This window comes from Rhipicephalus microplus, chromosome 3 (assembly GCF_043290135.1).
Source record: "Rhipicephalus microplus isolate Deutch F79 chromosome 3, USDA_Rmic, whole genome shotgun sequence".
NCBI lineage: Eukaryota > Metazoa > Arthropoda > Arachnida > Ixodida > Ixodidae > Rhipicephalus > Rhipicephalus microplus.
In genome coordinates this window covers 164,724,517-164,741,091 of record NC_134702.1, presented here as the reverse complement: position 1 = coordinate 164,741,091, position 16,575 = coordinate 164,724,517, and the positions used below count along the sequence as shown (strand labels likewise).

Here is a 16,575-nt window from a genome sequence, read left to right as displayed (position 1 = left end):
CTTGCGTTCTATCTCGTATTTCGTTCAGGAGTTGCTTCTAAATATTTCTACGTTCACACGTACGAAGAAGAACAGTATATCCTCCGTCCGTATTAATATATATTATATTCACGTTCTTTCCACCCTAAAATAGCCGACCGTGTGCTGCAGCACCACCGCGGAGGTGTAGTGGCTAACGTACTCGGCTGATGACCCGCTGGTCGCGGAACCAAATCCCGACTGTGCTGGTTGCATTTTCAATGAAGGTGAAAATGCTGTAGGCCACTTTGCTCTTATTTGGGTGCACTTTTAAGAACTACAGATGATAGAAATTTTCGATGCTCTCCACTACGGCATCTCTCATATTCATATGGTGGTATTGGGACGTCAAACCCCACATATACGTCCATGTAAATTGTGCTACAGCTGACTTACCTTGAACTAAGTACCTCGGGCATTAGGAGAAAGAAAGGCACAAACCTTACTACCTCTCCACGCACAGTTGAAAAGAGCGCAAGTCATTGTATTTCTATCATAATGACACCAGCAAAGGTAAAAGGTGGATAATCTATCTAGCGCTTTATTATTAAACTCCAAACTCGTGCCTAAATAAAAGAAGTTATGAAACATCGAGAGTTTGAGGCACACGAACCACTTTCTAGAAACAGTCCTTGTAATCTTCCAAAGGGCACTCGGAATATGTGGTTTTACTACCGAAACCACGATATGTTGATGAAAAACGCCATAATTGAGGGCCCCCAAAAGTCTGAAAATTTGTTTTTTTTTTACCATGCACAGACATCCCGCTGTATTCGGAAGGTGTAACTATGCTCGCACACAAAGAAAACAAAGATAGGAGAAACACGGACGAACACTCGTTCGTGTAGAGTTGGAGGTCTTGCTGTCAGGTACTCTCATTCAATTTGAGATCTAGCTATAATTAGGCGACTATAAATGTATGATTGAAAACGTTTAATTTTGTAGACGGTGATTGCAACCTCGAACGTGGTTAGTAGGCGGAAGTTTTGACAGGACACTGAGAAGCACATGTACGCCTTCTGTAAAAATTGAAGCGTTGTGATAAACACTAGCCTTTGCTGCCTTATGCAAAAAGCTTGTTATGCAGTAATCAGAGTTGAAAACAAACATACTGCAAGAATTCACGAAGAGTGGTGAGAGCCAGAACCCTTGGTAACGATTGATATAGTCCTACGCGTGCTTTTTTTATGTTTAGATACCCGGCTGGTTACAAGAGTTACAACTACCTTGCGCAAACCACGGCCGAGTGTGTTAGAACTTTCATAATATATTAGGTATGCTAAAAAGGTATCGCTATGAACGAGCCCAATTGTTTATCTTGGCACCAATGCAGACAAGGCCGATAATGCTTGAGCCTTCAATATTGCATGTCCGAATGCTAACGCGCTTTACTGCTGATCAGACTACTGACAACCGACGTTCGTACTGACCCCATTTCATAAACTCAGAGTGTTTCTTTTTTACTGGGCACATGTTTCGTCAATGAAGCGCTCAATTTTTATCCGCTGCGTTTTAATTTCACAAGGACACGCCCGATAAGCCATGAGCTTAGTCCAAGTGGTGAAGAGAACATCAACCCCATAAAAAATTTTCGGCTATATATTTCAGCTATATATAGCTATATATTTCAAACAGTCTTGATGGGAATAAGCTTCATCGGTTCCATCTTCTTCGACCTCCCTAAAGCCTTTTACAACATCAATCACGCCATTTTGTATCGTAAATTAGAAGCCTAAGGGATCACAGGCCCTGCTCTAACGTTTTTAAAGCATTATCTAACGGACCGAAAGTTTGTGATATACGTACGTTAAACATTTTCTTTTCCTAAAATTACTAACCAAAGAGTGCCTCAAGGTTCAATTTCGGGGCCTTTGATTTTTACTCTTTATATTATTGACTTGCCAGACGTCAATAATTTATGCCACTATGTATTGTACGCAGACAATACAACTTTATCAGTACGTGACTAATATATGATTTCATTACTAAATAAGCTAAATATGGCACTTGACCACCTACTTAAATAGTGTAACAATAATGAACTACTTATTGATTCATGTAAAACTAAATATTTGTTTTTAGACCCGCACCAAAAGCCTTTAAACTTTCCTTCCTTATCATTAGAAAATTCTATTCCTATGATTTACTCTGCGGTATTTCTAGGTGTGACATTGAACAGCCATTTGAAGTTTCATATTCACATCAATTATGTTAAAAAGAAGCCGGCCTTTGGTATCCGCTCACTTATCGAGGCATGCCAATAATTTTGCCTCCTGCATTGCTTTGACTGTACTTTGCGTTTATTCATTCGCATATGAACTATGGCTTAATCGCTTGGGGTAACACCTATAAATGTTATTTTCATTTTATTGAACATATACAAAATCAAGCCATACGCATCAAAACTTACAGTTTTTCGCGTTCGGGTGCTTTTAACCTGCTTAATGAGCAGAAAATTGTATCTGTTAACAAGTTATTGCAGTATACCATGAGTATAATGTTTTATAAGTTACTCAATTCTCAGCTTTCATTTTAATATATTGAATGTAGCTCGCTCAAGAATACTTGCGCCACCAGGTTCACTTCTAATCACAATTACTTGCTATAACTCATTGTCATTTACTACAGTAAAAAAAACATCGAAATTCTCTACCATTCATCTTTGGAATAGTTTGGCGTTTGAATTTATTTCTTGGCCTTCATTTGCGCCTTTCAAAACATCAATAAAATCTTTCATTTCAAATCCCGATTGCTTACCTTAGTTATGGTATATAGTTTTTTTTTCACTTACCTTCATTTATTTTATGTACTTATTTCTGTTTTCCGTGTGAACTTTTCATTTTTTCTGTCCATTTTTGGTGCACATTTTCTATTCTGTATTGCTTCTGTGTGTCATATCTAACTTACCTTAGCATTTCTTTTTATATCATTTTCCACAAAGTGCCTTTCACTTTATTGTTTCATTTCATTTTTTACCTGTTCCAGCATGTTGCTTCTTGCTTTGCCATGTATGAGTTTCTATTATTACCTGCTAATCGCTACCAACTTTTTTCAAAGCACTTTTGTTTTACTTTTCAACTGAGAGTCCGGTTTTCAGTATTTATACTCTGGGACCCGCATCTGTACACAAGTTTTATGTAATCGATGCTTTGTAACAAAAAAAAAACTGAAACTGAAACAGGCTACAAGGACTACAGCCAGAGTACGGACTGCTCTAAATGATGCATCAACCACGATGACAAAGTCAGCAGTAACTAATATGGCCATGTGTCACCCACAACACACGTTTTACATCAGACCATGGAACCGCGAACGTTTGCAGCGACCAGTTTTCAATATCCAGAAAGCAAGCTCTAAACGCAGCACATATTTGCCTATAATAACGGGGACTCGTACGAGAATCTACGCAATCTGCTTTTGTTTCAACAAATCTGTTAGGACATAGTAACGAGGGAGCCCAATGTATTATCGTTCTGTAATTTTCGAACTGGTTTTAAAAGTGTTATCCGAAGTGTAGCCCCCATTTAAAGGACGTGGCTAAATCTTTTCGTCACAAGGGTGGAAATTCAAAATTAAGACGTTAAAATTTTCGCGGGATGTATTAGCCAGATATTCCGCCACCCCAACCCCCCATTCCCGAGGAAAAGGCAGACCATTTCATTATGCGCGAAGTGAAGCAAGAAAGTTTGGCTGGGCTGATGAGTAACCTACTCCAGGCGGTCTAAGAACTTATATTTGAAGCGACAACAATCAAAACGATGGTACAAAAGTAATAACAAATGTTACTCAACTACATTTAGCGCAGCGTTTTGAGCCCTCGACTCCGACGAACTGCGGAAAGCCATTCGGGCTATTGTTTGCAAAGCCGTTTCCTCATCCCCACCCTGAAGTTCTGTAAATCGCTGAATCTTCTCGTGAAGAATGTAGATATAGAGAAAAGACCAAAATCCGCGTTGTCTTGTTTAGATACTTTTTTATTTCGTGCTCACAAGCAGCCCCACCTTCCACCTACTGCTTTGATCGTCTTGCGCGCAGCGCGAGGACTTAGCCACCTTGGCGGTCTAGTGGCAAATGTTCTTGGCTGCTCATCAACAGGTCGGGTGGTGGAATTCCGACCGCGGGGCCAAATATTCGAGGGACGTGAAAATGCTTAGAATTAGGTGGACGCTAAAGAACCCCAAGTGGCCTAAATTTCAGGAGTTTCCAGTACGGCGTCTCTCAGAATCACGCAGTGGTTTTGCGATGCTAAACTCCAAGAACCATTATAATCATGGCGACTTCCGATACCGTTTTTTCTCTGTAGTTTCAAAATCATCCCTGAATCATTCTGTGGCCCTTTTATTGCAAGATGTGCTGCTTATGAGAGGTACGCCTTATTTGTATACCATTTCGTAAGGTTAGCATTGGTGTTAACGTATCTGCTTCATCAATTTTTTCGCATATTGGGGTTCTTAGCGTTTTAATACGACAGCATTAAACAGCTCCTTTCCCAGAAGTTCCATTGTCGGCAGCTCTGTCGGCGCCATTTGTTGCGAGCGAAAAGTCATCATCTTGTACGTTATCAAAAATCGAAGAATATGCATCTAAGACAGACAGACAAATGCAAAGAGACAGACAGACAGACAGACAGGTGGACGGGCGTACGGACGGACAGACAGACAGACAGACAGACAGACAGACAGACAGACAGACAGACAGACAGACAGACAGACAGACAGATGGACGGATGGAAGAACGCGGCCAGCGGATGATTCGCGGTTTGCCTCTAATCCATTTCGAAGCTTCGCTCTACTCATAATCATTCACCCTTTAGATATGCTGTGATTTTTTCGTCAGACACAACTGCGTGCTTTATGTAATGAAATGGAAAGTTAGGCGAGTTGATTAGGCGACATTCTTGGTAACATTTCAGTGCGCACACAGTGGACGGCAGAACGGAAAGCTAGGAGACAAACAAGCGCGAACTCACAACTCAGTTTGTGAAATAAATACACACAATATGTATCCCAGGTTAGCTCAAGAGCGCATCCACGAACTAAAAGCAAAATAAAGAGCAACAACACACAAGAAATTCACCTTTTTCAACCATATTTTACGTCTACATTGTGCTGCGCGTTGTAGGTGCCACTTATGTAAAAACCTTTGTGTCATGATATTGTCTTTTCTTCTGCTTTTCATTCGTACATGCGCTCTTGAGCTACCTCGCAGTATATATATTTCGTGTATTTTTTTCGAATAAACTGAGTTGTGAGTGCGCGCTTGTTTGTCTCCTTGCGTTCCATTCTCCCGTCCAGTGTGTGCGGGCCAAAACGTTATCAAGAATGCCTGCTTAAAGTTCCGAAATCACCTTCGATTCATTTAGGTAGCAGGGATACACCACTGGACTGGGTTATCTCTCCGTTTCTATTTATTGTGGCGATGCGGGGCCTCGCTTATGCTTTGAGAAACATAGACAGACCGAAATGCAGTATGTATGCGGATCACATCACCTTCTGGGCTGACTAGGGGAGCGATGCAACTATTGAGGAGTACCTGCAGGTGGCGGTGGACACTATGGTGAACTATGCTGCCAGTAGGTGTCTTTCATTCTCTCCGCCAAAATCGGAACTCTTCGTCTATAACCCAAGTCACTCCGTTGCTAGCATGGCTTCAAGTTAGATATCAAAGTAAGGGGAAAATCTTGGGACTATTCATTCAAGAAAATGGACATAATGATGAATAAATAAAGAAGCTTGAGAGATATACCACGCAAGTCTTTGAAGTATTAAAAGGGTTGCGCTGAAAGGATGCGGCCTCAAAGAAAGAATCTCGCTCAAACTAACCCAAGCATGCGTAATAAGCCATGTGTTTTATGCCACGCCTTCGAATGTGCATAAAAAGGGCCTTAGGTTTAGCAATCAGCAGCTCCACAGAGAAGCTTCTTTCTTTGGAACTGCACAATAATGCGATGAAATGGCGGAGGCTATCAGAATTTCACAGCTCGATGAACTAAGCCGTATGGCCACAGGCAGAGCTATCCTCGATATGGTAGGTTTGAAAAAAAGTAGGGGAACACAAGGCAAATCAAACATTCAGAAAGAGTGCAAAGAAAAGCTAGTTATTTTCTCTCTCTCTCTCAAAATATGCATTCTATATTCCACGCAGAGAGGAGAAAAGACAGCACAAACTATAATCAAGCGCTTTCGATGAATGAACGCCAGGTCAGTTGCGTACGTGGAGGTGGCAAGTGGCAAATCGTGCGGGGCGGTCCCCTTGGTAGTTGATGGCCAATGAGCCCCCGTATCGGCTGCACCATTAGAAGCCGCAACACGGAAACGGCTGAAGAACTTGCGACAGCACATGCTTGGCGGTGCTTACAAGTTGGTGATTTTGTAAACCAGGTCCGGGCATGATATGCTTAGAAAGGTTATAGACAAAACGATAGGTTTAAGCCCTTCGGGGTGAGAGGGGCCCTCGATCACATCATATGAAAGTGTGATAGCTTCTCAGGCACTAAATCAAATATAAATTCCATAGAGGCCTGCGAAGCCCCATTGCGGACACCGTGCTTCGGAGCAACAAGCCATCTGCGTCAGAACGTCTTCGCCTGCTTCTATTCGCGGAGGTTCCGGCCCCAGTCACTAATAATGGGAGACGGAGACTAGAAGGGCGCTTCTTATCTGGTGGAACAATAAAGTTTTCATCCATCCATTAATGCAATCGACATGACGAAAATTAGTTAACACGACATGTTCGGTTATGTAATTTGTTGCTTGAAAAAATGAATAAAACTTCATATAACTAATGAAACGCAATAAGAGAATGTACGCGTCTTTACATTTTCATCATTAAATTCCGACGAGATGCATGACTAATGTGCCGGCGTTGCCCATGTGTTCATGTCCTCGCGACTTGCGGATCAAGCCGGACAACTTTTTGTGGCAGCACAGCCAAAGCTACTTGGGCGGAGCTTCTGCACCTGTGTTACTGCACCAAGTTGTCCATTTTCGTGTGATTTCTGTTTCACAAGCGCATCCAACATGTCTTAAATGCGAAGCATTTCTTAGCGAACTTCGGCGAGTTTGAGCGTATCTATCTATCTATATAGCCGCCTACGACTTTTAACTCTCCTGGCCGTTTTCATATTGGTATCGATACCGAACTTGGTATGGCATAACATGACTGCATGAAGAACATATTTGACTAGTCATAACGTGACTATCATGATATGTACGTCATAAATGTCATGATTCACATTTCATAATCCTGCACCTCTTGCGGTGGTTTCGTTCACATGGCATGGTGTAAAATTGGTATGGTATGGCATGATTACATTAATAACACATGCGACAGACCCTAACATAAAAATCTTGACATCTGTGTCATCTAAAAAAGAGATTACATGCCACGCTCATGATGCGCTCGCGGCAGTTTTGCTTGCGTCACACATACCAAATTTGGTATTACGGTACGTGATTGGATGACAAAGGCATGTGACTGGTGCAAATATGATAACCATGAGATGCGTGTCACGTAACAACATGACTACATGCCACGCTCATGATGCGCTGGCGGCCGTTTTGCTAGCTTCACTTATACCAAATTTGGTATTACGTGACGCAAACAGACGACATAGGTAAATGGCACATCCAACTATGATAATCATGACATTCCTGTCATGAAAGAACACGACTACATGCCATACTCATGATGCGCTCGCGGCCATTTCGCTAGCTTCGAATATGCCAAATTTTGTATTACGTGACGTCAATTGCTGACGAAGGTATCTGACTGGTGCGAGCATGATAATCATGAGATGTGTGTCATGTGAGAGCATTACTGCATACCGCAGTCAAGCCACCAGTACATTTCGACGCGACGCCATGCGCGTGCTCGCCGGCGTTCATTCAGTCGCGTCACGCCGGCGTTGCCACGCCAGGCGCCGGTCTTAAGTGCCAACCACTGGCACGCGTTCGCTCGCGCCTACGCGTCAAAAGCGTCAAATGCGCCTCTCGGCGTCGGCTTCGGAGGGGAATACGCGAGCAGGCGCGAGGGATCAAGCCGGGCTTGATATTTCGCCTCGCGTACGCTACGTCACCACGCGTACAGCGGCGCCAACCAACCAGAGGCCGCGCGCCAACCAACCAGAGGCCGCGATGACTCCGAATGCTGTGCCTAATGGCCGCCGCCTCAAAGGCACAGCCGAGTGCTGAAAGCAAGCATGAAAACTACTCCTAACGTTCCTGAATGACCGCTTCGTAATCTAGAACGACAACGAAACGACGAACGACTGCGAGTGCTACCAGCGTGACGCGGTTTCGTGCCGAGTTTGAGCGACGCCGACAAATCCAGCGAATGCCGGCCGGCTATGCTAGCGCCGGACCCCTGTGCGATCGTCGGCCGAGCGAAAGGAGCATGTCGGTGTTCTTGTGCTTTCATCTGTGACTTTCTGTGCTAAAAACGAGTGCGAACATACTTCGGAGGTTCGAAGGTTTGAGCGTGAGCCCTCGCCTACCGCGGAGGCAATTCAGATCGGTGTCATCTGCATCCAGCGCAGGCCTCTACCATCTAGTTCGTATGAACCAGCACATGCGAGGCACATCGGCTGAAAAAAACTCTACGGTAGTTTCCGTCGCAACATAGACACCATATATGACGACCGAAATATCGCGTAGGTCATACGGAGGAGTTTTTATCTGCACTGTGTTTGTGTTTGTTTTCAACATCAATATTCATCATCGCTGAAAGCGAACCTCGCACTAGCCAACACATTTCCGTGATGTGAAAACGTACGTACTTATATAAGTGTATTCGCGAATTGTATGACGCGGAAACATTCGTTGGCTTCGGTGCTAATCGTTTTTGTGTGTTGCCAAGCTAATCATAAGCGTGCGCTGGTTGGTAGCAGTGAGATGCAACTTCGTGTCGGGTACCAGCGACGCTGACACACTGGGCTGTCAGCGGTCTCATTTCCATTCACGTACAAGACAGAAACTCGAGCGTGCGTCGCCGTGGTGATCGAAAAAGAAAGTTGCATGATTAAGTGCTGCTGGTATTGCCTGCTATTTCACTTCTCGCTTCTTCTGCTTCTGTGCTACGCTCAGTAGCACATACGTTGTTTGGAGGCATTCTAACACACACATTCTTAATTTGTAGTTCATTCTGATACTCATAGCTATAGGCATACAATGGCGCTTCTCCGTCATTTTACAGTTTACTATAACATAACGCGCGATCTGTTTACAGCTGGACAGATAACTGAAAACCTTGTGAGAAGCACCTGATTTGAAATCAGCTGTTCGATGACACGATTGTGGGAAGAGAAGATCACCACATGTATGCACAGAATGAATGAAGGTACACTAGTATGGTACTGCACTTTGTGTAGAAGAAATGCAAAAAGTACCTCATGTGACTTGTGAGTCCTTTCAGAGTTGCCTCCAGACTGTAATGAGCTCAATATATTCGATGGTTCTGAACATTGAATATTTGTATGTGTTTCCAAGGAGTCCTTCATTTCTGTTCGGTTTTTTAGTATATGCATTAACTTGGATTATATATACGCATTCACTTAAGCATATTCTGTGTAGTTCTGTTGGAAAACTTGCCAAAACTTCTGTACGGTGCTCTGGTGCAATCCTTTGATCAGTATCTGTCCCATCAAAAATTTTTGGCATGCTTTATTGCATTATAGTGTATTTTGACAATTAATGACATGCTAAAGCCACAGTGCTTGGCTGTAATCTCAAAACCAATGTCTGTCTCATCAAGAAGTGTCAGATGCATTTTGTAGATGTTAAAGGATATTTAAACTACCAGCAAAGTGCTGAAGTCTTCAACACAGCACTGATCCGCAATCACCACCCAGCTTAGAAGTCATTTGTAGAGTTCTCTAACACGTTCAAATAAAGTTATCAAACACTGGATTGATCTACTTGGTTTGATTCCTAATCCCAGTGTGTCTGACTTTTTGGAGGCACTTGTATTATAATAATGTCCTATTTCTCTCATTTATTACAGGGGTGCACTCAAGGGTAGTGATATTTGTTTACCTTGGCACACTTAATGTGATATTACTGTTTATATTCTTTCATTTTGTATATATGTATGCCACTTTTGCAGTAGCCTCACAGTGAGCAGCTGTATTTGAAAATAAATAAATATACCATCCGAAAGTGTTCAACGCTGTGCTCGGTTCCAATCTAGTCGCTAATATCTGTTGCATCGTGATGTGTCGGGTATATTTATTGCATTGGAGAACATTTTGGCTGCTTTCCATGCAGGGTTCAGTTCCAGTATTATGACTGATATCTGTGACTTCATGAAGAGTTAGACGCGGTTTGTCGTTTTAGAGAATACTTTAACTACAGACAACATCCAGAAGTCTTTCCTACAAGGTTCAGTTGCAGCCCTATGGCCAATATCTGTCTTATTATGAAAACTTCAAGTACAGTTAGTTGCATTAGAGCATATTTTGACTACAAAAAATGCCCAGAGGCATTCTACGTAGTGCTTGGTTCCATTCTTATGACAGTATCTGTTGTATCATTAAGAGCCAGATGCGGTTTCTTGCATGACAAGATATTTCCAATACGCTTATCATTCAAAGCCCTCTGAACAGGGCACAATTACAGCCTCATGACCTAAATCCGTCACATCATGAAGAGTAGGGTGTGCGTTGTTTCGGCTGCAGACAACGTTCATTTTGGCTGCAGGCCATTTCGGCTGCAGACAACGTTCAAAAGCCTTCTATACAGGGTTCACTTCCAATATTATGACTGATAACATTGACTTTATGAACAGTTGGGTGCGGTTTGTCATTTTAGAGAATAATTTGACTAAAGAGAACGTCCAGAAGTCTTCCATACAGGGTTCCGTTCCAATATTATGACTGATATCTGTGACTTCATGAACAGTTCGGTGTCGTTTGTCGTTTTAGAGAATACTTTGACTAAAGATAACATTCAGAAGTCTTCCTTACAGGTTTCAGTTCTATAATTATGACCGAAATCTGTGACTTCATGAACAATTGGGTGTCGTCTGTCGTTCAAGAGAATACTTTGACTAAAGACAACGTCCAGAAGTCTTGTATTAAGGTTTCAGTTATAATATTATGACCGATATCTGTCATTTCATGAACAGTTGGGTGTCGTCTGTCGTTCTAGAGAATACTTTGACTAAAGACAACGTCCAGAAGTCTTGTATTGAGGTTTCAGTTATAATATTATGACCAATATCGGTCACTTCATGAACAGTTGGGTGTCATCTGTCGTTCTAGAGAATACTTTGACTAAAGACAACGTCCAGAAGTCTTGTATTGAGGTTTCAGTTCTAATATTATGACCGATATCTGTCGCTTCATGAACAGTTGGGTGTCGTCTGTCGTTTTAGAGAATACTTTGACTAAAGACAACGTCCAGAAGTCTTCCAGTGCAAGGTTCAGTTGAAATATTCTGACCAATATCTGTCACATCATGAAGTGTCAGGCACAGTTGGTTGCATTAGAGCACATTTCAGCTATGGAAAATGCCCGAAGGCATTCTACGCAGTATTTGGTTCCTATCTTATGACCAATATCTCTTGTGTCAATAATGGGTGTGCTTTGTTGCATTAGAGGATATTTCGAACACACACATCAACCGAAAGCCTGCTACTCTGGCCTCAATTGTAGTCTTATGACTGACTTAAATTTCTCAGATCATGAAGTTGCAGGCGTGATTATTAAGTTGACAGATATAAAATATGTTGTGTAAATATACTGAAGGTACCAGCATATACAAGATATTGTTAGTAACTTTGGTAGTGCAGGTCTAGAAACCCGGTGGTTTGTAAACCTGATCAGGAAGGCAGCCACGCCTCATCCACCGCAGAGAGGAGGGGGGGGGGAGCTCAATGTCAATTCCATATATTAACATAATAGGGAGGGAGTGCTAAGTCAGCCCTGGGGAGGGGCAATGGGACAAACTTTTGCCCCCCCCCCCCCCTTAAGGAGAGCCCTGCACACGCCTATGATAGCCGTACAGTATGCTAGACGCGAATGTTCATTCGCGGGAGCGGCACACGCACCGATGTTGATTTCTGGTGCTACTGCTGTAGTTACTTTGGGCACTGAAATGTCAATTACCTCTAAAATAGTCTAAACTGTGGTGGTTGAAGCACTATCAACTTGTTAACGTGTTCTCATATCCTCTGAAACATACATTGCCGCTCCAGTTGAGAACGTGCCGTTCTGTGCTGAACTTGGACAGTTCCAAGCCAAAAGATCAAGCAACATTGCGCATCGGCCTTGGACGCGTGGGCGTCAACGTGGTCGACGCGTGCCAGTAGTTGCACGCCCTTTTCCTCCACAGGCGCGACTAGACGCTTTTGACGCGTAGGCGCAAGCATACGCGTGCCAGTGGTTGGCACTTTAACCTATACTCGCAGGCGCGCGCCATGCTGCGTTGCTTTGACGCATGCGCGCTTCGCCACGTCCGGCGTTCCTTTGTCACGAAAAGAGGGACACACAGTGCTGCCTGGGTAACGCATCGGCGCGAACTGCAGCATGTCGCATTTTGTGCCGGTTGCCGTCAGGCCGCGCTGACGGACCCTGCAGCGCCAGTCGCACCTGGCATCAGACTATAGAGCGCCCGTGTTTTGCTAACGTACCATCGCTGTGCCTAGCGTGCGCGCACGTCAACGCTACATTGGAGTATATTGGCCCTTCATGATGCCCTCGCGGCTGTTTTGCTAGGTCCATATATACCAAATTTGGTGTTACATGACGTCGATGCATGACGAAAGTATATGACTGGTGCAAACATAATAATGCTCACAAGCGTGTCATTTTAAAAAATGACAACATATCACGCTCATAGCGTGCTCGCGGCCGTTTCGCTAGCTGCACATACACTAAATTCAATATCACGGGACATGATTAGGCGACGAAGGTAAACGACACATACAAAAATGATAATCATGACACGTACTTCATGTTCGGCATCATTTACCTCCACCTCGTAACAATGTGCTGAATTTAGAGTGACATATCAACCTTCCAAACTCGTGCTTCGCATATCGTCAATTCCCAGTGTACGTGGGATCTGCCATTTCTTTCTTACGACCACCATGCAATAAATCTTACATATATATGAGAAGAATTACATAAAATGTTCATTTTGGAGGGAAAGAACATGAAGCTATTCAGAAGTGTTGAGATTTATTTCAGAAAAATGATATATTACGGCCTCGGTGCTGGGCGATAGGAACAAAGTAAAGCCAAGAAATAATTTCCTAAATTCCAGTGCATTTTTGGTCGGCATCATTGTTTTCTTTCTTTCAGAGACGCAAGAGCTCTCTAGAGAAGCTCACGTTATCTTTAGGGGACGGGCAGGCAACGACGGGAAGCAGAAATATTGACACCGATCGGTCATGAGCAGGCGTGTGACGTTCGTAAATTGAAGTTGGTGTAACGCAATCATTACTCGGCCAAGAACGCTGTTTTTGCACAATCAACAGGGTAATATACACGAATGCGTCTGTTACCCAGGCAAAGCGCGAGGAAGGACTCCCTCCGTAGACGCCGTCGGGAGCGGTGTTACGGTGCGCTATCTTCAACGTTATCGTATACACAATATTAGGCAGCCTAAACACAGACTACGTGTGCGATGCACTTTAGAAAAAAAAGTTCATTGGTTTACGTACAGTTCCAATGGCACTCTTTCATCCAAGCAGCTGGTGTTGCTGAAGACTGGCAGGTCTCCGGTGTCACTTTCAAGGCGGCTATAGCAATTAGAGTCCCACTTCCGCTGATCATATCACTTGCACACAAATACTCCGTGATTGCATGTGCGGGAAACAAAATATTTCACGATGCATCACTGTCCTCGTTTCTACCTGCTTCATGAAAGCAAATCACCTGACGAACACTCACTCGTACTTGCTCACAAGCTTCGATGTGAACTTGCTGGAACCGAGTGACGCCATCGTTGTTTACCTAACAGGAAAAAGGTCGAATTGCACCAGAAAACCTGAAAGCTAGAAACAGCAAAGAACAGAAAACCTTTACGGATGATGCTCCTGAATAATAACCCAAACAATCTTGAACATAATATTTACATATTTTCCTTTGATATCTCTCACTATGCTAAGCAATCTACAAAACTTGACATTCGTGAACTACATGCAGAAGCATAGTAAAAAAGGACGCGCTTGGGCATCGTAGACTTGGCTGTGCTGCCACAGAAAGTTGTCACCGAGTATAGTCCTCAAAAAGAAATTTATGGTCCAGCACGTTCGAGCACTCATTATGGTCGTCTATTCTAGCACGTCTAAGCCAGCGTTTTCAAACCACCCAGCAGAAACAGGCAGTAGACCACAAAATAACGCTGGTCAACACAACAACGCCACTCGCGTGCTCGGGGATGGGGCTTGTTCGGGCATGTCAGACGCACATGACCTCTTGGCCGGATGCCGGAGAGGGTAGAGAAGAGATTTGGCTTGTGAATGACACGCGTGTAGAGCGGCAGGGGTTTCGAGCACGCCTCCTCGCATCTTCCTTTCGTGCCGCTCCAAGAAAAAAATTCTGTTTTTCTCAGCTCGTAATGAACCGGTTGAAAAAAACAACATGTGTGCCATGAGACTCTTGATTAGACACACAACTCCCTCGGTCCAACTAAGATTCGTTATGGGGCCTGGTGAGGGACCCTTTAAAGTGTTTTGAAAACAAGCTTTTTGGCATTGCTAGTTCAGTGGCAAAGCCTACAGTAATTCTGAAGGAACGATGGGGGATGTTGAGATCGTGGACGAGGCTTTGATAGTTTAAATTACTATTTTTTGCTTTTTCGGGGGAATTTTGTGTTCCATAATCTTTCAAACAGCGAAACAGGCCCAATTCATTGTTATGAGCGATAATGTCGCACGTGGGCATTGCTGTAAACGGTTATTTCGCTATACAAACGCAAAAAGATTGTAAATTAGCTTCTATTTGCCACAACTAATATACTCTTGCAACTATTATCATTAAAAATTCATTAGACTGTATATAAAATAACGTGCATATTTAGTAATATCATAGGTTTATGGCCTCCAATGTAACCGCTTCCGGAACGGTAAAAAATGCTTGGAATTTGAGCAGTGTCTACTTAAGAGATTGTATAAACTTTCGCTTACGAAAGATGGTCCTCAACTGCTAAGTTGATACCATACTGGAAAGGCATATTTTAACTAGCGTGACACGAAAGAGAAACAACTAGTTGCAGGTGGAATACTCTGAGAAGGAATCAATTTTGCGGTAATATTCAACTCGATAAAACAGGTATCTACAGACCGCGTACGCTGTCCCAAGTCAGTCGGCAAGTTTCTCTTTGATGACCGTGTTTGAGCCTACATTTCGTCTTCAAATAACTACGAAACTGGAATTACACATTTCAGTATAGCACCGAAAAAAAAAACGTCCATATGAAAGCTTGGTGACGGGCTTTCGAGAATAAAGCGCCGCTGAGCAATAGATTCTTGATACATTATTGACCTCGACATGCAAAAAGTAGCCAGTCACAGTAATTCTCAAACATTGACTGAGATCTACCCGGTTAATTTTATTACTACGAAACCACACAAAAGCCGATATTCCGCAATAACGGGCTACATGAAAGGCTGACTATTTTTCGTAATCCTATGCTAAGGAAGGGTGATCATAGTCATCATCATCGGTTTGGCTACGCCCACGTGCAGGACATAGGCATCTCCCGTGTTCCGCTATTCAACTCGGTCCTGTGCTTACTGCTTCATCTTTATACCCTGAAACTTTATAACCTCAACTGCCTACCTAACTTTCTGTTTCCTCCTTACCCGCTTGCCTTCTTTTGGAGTCCAGTCTATGATCTTTAATGACCAGCGGTTACCTTGCCTTCGCACTGCATGCACAGCCCATGACCATTTCTTCTTGATTTCGTCTTGGATGTCCTTAACACGCGTTTGTTTCCTAATACACTCTGTTCTCTTCTTCTCCCCCAAGGTTGCACTTATTATTTTTCTTTTCCTTGGTCGCTGTGTCGTTCTCAACTTAAGTTGAAACTTCTTTGTAATCCTTCAGGTTTTTTCTCCGTAGGTAAGTACGGGTAAGATGCAGCTGTTGCGTGCCTTCTTTTTGAGGCATAGTGGCAATCTACCAGTGTTGATATGAGAATGCTTTCAAAATGTGCTCCACCAGATTTTTATTCTTGTAGTTACTTCAATCTGAATGTACGGCTTCGCGGTTGCTAGACGTCCTAAGTAGACGTACTTTTTTATAACTTTAAGTGCACCGCTACCTATCTGGAAGCGCTGTTCTCTTCCGAGGTCACCGTACATCGCTTTCGTTTTCTGCAGACTAAGTTAAAACCTACCTTTCTGCTCTCCTTTAGCAACTCAGTAAGCATGAATTGCTATTCCTCCTCTGGTTTACTGAGCAACGCTATGCGGACGGGTTGGATGATTCAATTATAAAATGGCAGAGAAAGCTGTGCAACAAATATAACTCTCCATTTTGAACACAAAGAGAAAAGTAGTGAAATGCCAGAGACCAGCTTACCACGTGACAATTGTGTACATTAGAAAACA

The 16,575-nt window shown here is 43.1% G+C and overlaps 1 protein-coding gene across 6 annotated transcripts in view; it reads right to left on the bottom strand.

The window, feature by feature from the left end:
- Nucleotides 1-15,661, bottom strand: part of LOC142803999 (uncharacterized) — a 96,141-nt gene extending 80,480 nt beyond the window's left edge. Inside the window, exon 1 of one of the 6 annotated variants that reach the window (XR_012894415.1) lies at nucleotides 13,681-15,661. The gene's annotated coding sequence lies outside the window, so the exon portion shown is untranslated. The remainder of the gene's footprint in view (nucleotides 1-13,680) is intronic. The other 5 variants (XR_012894416.1, XR_012894411.1, XR_012894417.1 and 2 more) reach the window with 5 other exon arrangements.
- Between the last annotated feature and the right edge of the window lie 914 nt (nucleotides 15,662-16,575).